The sequence below is a fragment of the Furipterus horrens genome, unplaced genomic scaffold (assembly GCF_987537825.1).
Source record: "Furipterus horrens unplaced genomic scaffold, mFurHor1.1.pri manual_scaffold_1, whole genome shotgun sequence".
NCBI classification, from domain to species: domain Eukaryota; kingdom Metazoa; phylum Chordata; class Mammalia; order Chiroptera; family Furipteridae; genus Furipterus; species Furipterus horrens.
The window spans coordinates 171,432,722-171,436,912 of NW_028327171.1; the positions used below are offsets into that span (position 1 = coordinate 171,432,722).

Sequence of the window (4,191 nt, forward strand, 5' to 3'; positions counted from 1 at the left end):
ATGAACTAAGTGGGGGGGGGGGGGGATTACTGGAGGGGAGGGGGATACTGGGTGGAGAAGAGCAAAGGGAAAAAAATTGAGACAACTGTAACAGCATAATCAATAAAATATATTTAAAAATTATAATAATAAAAGTAGGGGAGAGCCCTGACTGGTGTGGCTCAGTGCATTGAGTGCTAGCCTGCAAACCAAAGGATCACCAGTTTGATTCCCAGTCAGGGATTATTCCTGGGTTCTGAGCCAGGTCCCCAGTTGGGGGGGTGTGAGAGGCAACCACACATGGATGTATGTTTCTCTCCCTCCCTTTCTTCCTCTCTTCTCCTCTCTCTAAAAAATAAATAAAATCTTTAAAAATAAAATAATTAGAGGAGAGCCATGAGGGAGGTGGCCATGCAGTTTGGAAGGATGTAGAAGGCCCTCTCCCATCTGCCGTGAGGTCTGATGTAAACGAAGGTGCCATAAGGTTTTGAATTAAGAGCTAGAGTAAGAGAAGGAGCATACTGGAGAAGCATGATGGAGGTGTGCTGTGATCTAAGAGCATGATGTAAGAGCATGTCGTATCAGCCATTAAGAAGCAGCAAGCAGCTATGCAGTCCATAGGGATGATTCGGCCGTATGGCCTGGGCTAATAAGAAAGTAGGCATGCTGATGCTTTGATCGTGGCTGCTCCAGCTGACTCTGAAGACACCAAGGACTCTGCCTTGCAGACCCGGATTCTATCTGGACTCTGGGAAGTCCGGACATATGGAGAGGACACTCTCTTAGGACTGACTTATGCCTTTTCTGGTCTTCACCATGATCCAGGGTAACACAGCACATGCTTTCCTGGACTGTTATACAGAGGCTGAAGACAACGTACCCCAGATCTTGAAAAAGGGAGCTGACAGATAAGGAAAGGGGAACAACTGGGCTTGGTTTTGGTTTATAGCCTTTTGGGGAGCAAGGGAAGTGCTGGTCTCATGGGAAAACAGGGCTCTGAGTAGGAGTGCTCCCAGACCTCCCAAGGTTGGAATATTGTAAATAGAGACCTGTTTTTCTCAACACTAATTGTTAGGTCTTACACCAAGACACCATGTGAGTGGGCCCTGGTTTGCTCAGTAAGAGTCCTGGCATTACCCATCTGGTTTTGTTGCTTTTCTGGGCCTGGAACTGAAATACAACTGAGGCCTAGATGTTATCCCTAGGGAGGTGACATTCTGTATCTGGCTTCTGTAAATTGCTTCACCATTTTGTTCAGTTATCTGTCTCAGTTTCCCCATTCTACCTAACAAGGAATTTTCTTAGCTTCTTACTATCCTGCCTCAGGGTGAGGGTGGGAGCATCTATTTTAGCCCCCCATTGCCCCAAGTTGTTGTTTAGAATTCAGGCTGAAAGGAAAAAAATCTGACATCTGCAAAAAAAAAAAAAAAAAAAAAGTCCCTTTTTCAGACAAACAGTTAGGTGGATCTCTGTCATTCCAAGACCTTGATGTTTTCTGTGACAGGTGACAGAAGGGGGGCTGTACTATAATGTCAAAAGCATTGCCATGTCAACATAAGAAATGTCCAAACCTATAAGAATTTTTATGAGTTTATTTGAGTCAAACTGACAATTTCCAGGAAGCAAAACCTTAATTGATTGAGAAAACACTCTGGAAGGTGGCAGTTTTGCACTTATTTTATACATTACAATCAAAAGAGGAGGCAATGAAATCCATTGGTGAGAGAGAAGGGAAGCGGGAGAAAGCAAAGGTGGGGGTGGGGGGCAGGGAAACTTTGGGATTGGATAAAAAGGTAAAATGATAGACACATACTTGTTTTACATATGTGGGTACAGGACAGTTAAAAGTCAACAATTAACATGGTAACAATAACATTGGGGGATTTGGGGTCTCTGCTGTGGTGTGGTGGCTGTGCCCCAGGGGTTTGGAGAAAAGGGAAACTTACTTGACATTCCAAAGGTATGTTATCATAGATGCAAGAAAAGACAATAGACAGGCTCAATACAAGTAAAGGTTTACTTTTTAATCACAGAAGATTCTAGCCTAGGGCAATGACTGCCCACCATGACCTGCTTTTAGTTAATAAGTGTTCATTTCAGACCATCCTTTGTGGTTACTTTAGGTCTTTGAGTTTGTAAGACTGTCAGCTTGTCATGTTTCTTACATGGCCCCATTTCATCCGCATCCAGGAGGAACAGTAGGATTGTCAAAAGCAGCGAGGTATCCTTGGTGTCTGTGCCAAGTTCACACTGCAGGATGGCTTGGCTGACTCGTGAATGGTGTCATCTACTAGTTCTAATGAATTTTCTACTTTGTCATTAACATCGAAAACACCATCATGAACACTTATAGTTTTTCCACAGCTCTTTGTTGGTTTCACAAAGACTTTGAGCTTTAGCCAGGACCTTCTTCCATTATCTGGGATTGCAGAGAAGATGTAGAAATATTCCAGACCTTGCCTGAATTCAAATCCTAGATAAGAGGGTGTGAAGCATTGAAATTTTTCAGAGAGCTTCAGAGGTCCACTTGGAGAGTGAAACCTGTTACATTTCCATTTCTTAAACCCTTCGGAAGTATGGTGGCTGGCACTGTAGCCATCAAAGGTCACATGTAGAGGACACAATGCTGGGTATCATCTTCTGGGACCAAGTCATCATAATGAGGGCAGAAACCATCCAGGGAGTCATTGATACAGACCTCAGCGTGGTAGTGACCCCTCTAAAATCTAGGGTTGCTGCTGTTCCCATAGACGATGTAGTGTTCAGCAACGGCCTTGGAGCCCCATCCTAGCTGAACACACACACACATACACACACATCCAAAGCACCAGAAACATCAGTGTCAACATCTTCAGAAACAAGATGGCGGAGGAGTAAGTGGAAGCTACACTGACTTCCTCCCAGAACTAGTCTGGATTTACAACGTAATTTTGGAGAAATCATCTGGAATAACCATCCGAACACCAGCTGGAGAGAAGTCTTATAACCACGGAGAGACAGAAAAGGCCGCTACATCACAACGTGACCGGTAGGGAGTGCGGAGACGTGGAAGGGGCTGGCTGGTGTCACACGGGTAGCAGCTGAAGGGACTGAGAAACAGCTCAGCAGCCGGGGATTCCCCCTGAGAAGGGCAGGGTCTAAACCCCCAGCTGAGCTTCCCAGCCTACAGCAACAGAGTGGAAAGTAAAATAGTATCCAGCTGAGAAAAGCAAAAAGCCACAGGGTTTCTTGCTAGCCGGAGAGAAACAGCTGGAGAAAAAGAGCTCTTAAGCAGATCACATACAAAAATATTTTGCCCCCACTTACCTTGGACACTTGGGGAGAGTTTGGTGTGGTGGCTTTGAGGGGAGAGCTGGGGAAGCGGCGGCCAGGTCCCAGTGCTGACTCATCCCCAGTGCTGCAGGCAGACCATTCCCGGCCAAGTGCCGTCAGCCTGAGGGGAAGCAAAGGCCCTGCCTACAGGAATTAAGCTACCATACCCACGGTTCTTAAGCCTGACCGCTAATCAAAGATTGAATAGATTAACAACTAAAGGAGTCAGACAAAGGCAGTAGATCCCTGGAAGTCTCCAACAGGCTGCCTAGGCCCAGACTGGTACAGGATCTGACGCCACCAGGGGCAGATCCAAGAAGTGCAGATCATTCTAAGAAGCACCAACAAACAATAGGAGTCACAAAAATGGGGAGACAGAGAAACAACCCCCCATCGAAAGGAAGTGTAGAGTCCCCAGAACGAGTGCTAAATGAAATAGAGGGGAGCCAACTATCAGATATGGAATTGAAATCATGGATTATGGAGAAGCTCAATGAGCTCAGCAGAAACTACAAAGAACTCCAGAAAAACTACAGTGAACTCCAGAAGAACTATAAGGAACTTACTGAGAATTATACCAGCATCAAAAAGGACATGGAAGCTATCAATAAGAGCCAGGAGGAAATGAAGAATACGATCTCTGAATTGAAGAACACAGTAGAAGGAATTAAAAACAGGCTAGAGGAAGCAGAAGATCGGATCAGCGAGCTGGAGGACAATGTAGACAAAAACTCACAGACAGTGCAACAAAACGAAAAAAGACTGAACAAGACTGAAGAGGCTCTAAGACAGCTGCAGGACAACATGAAACGTAATAATATCCATATCATAGGAATTCCAGAAGGAGAAGAAGAAGAGCAAGGGATAGAAAACCTCTTTGAAAAACTAATGACAGAAAAC

General features: G+C 45.0%; 1 pseudogene; it reads right to left on the reverse strand.

Moving 5' to 3' along the window:
* Window positions 1-2,054: 2,054 nt before the first annotated feature.
* Window positions 2,055-2,828, reverse strand: LOC150022289 (ephrin-A5 pseudogene; annotated as a pseudogene).
* Between the last annotated feature and the right edge of the window lie 1,363 nt (window positions 2,829-4,191).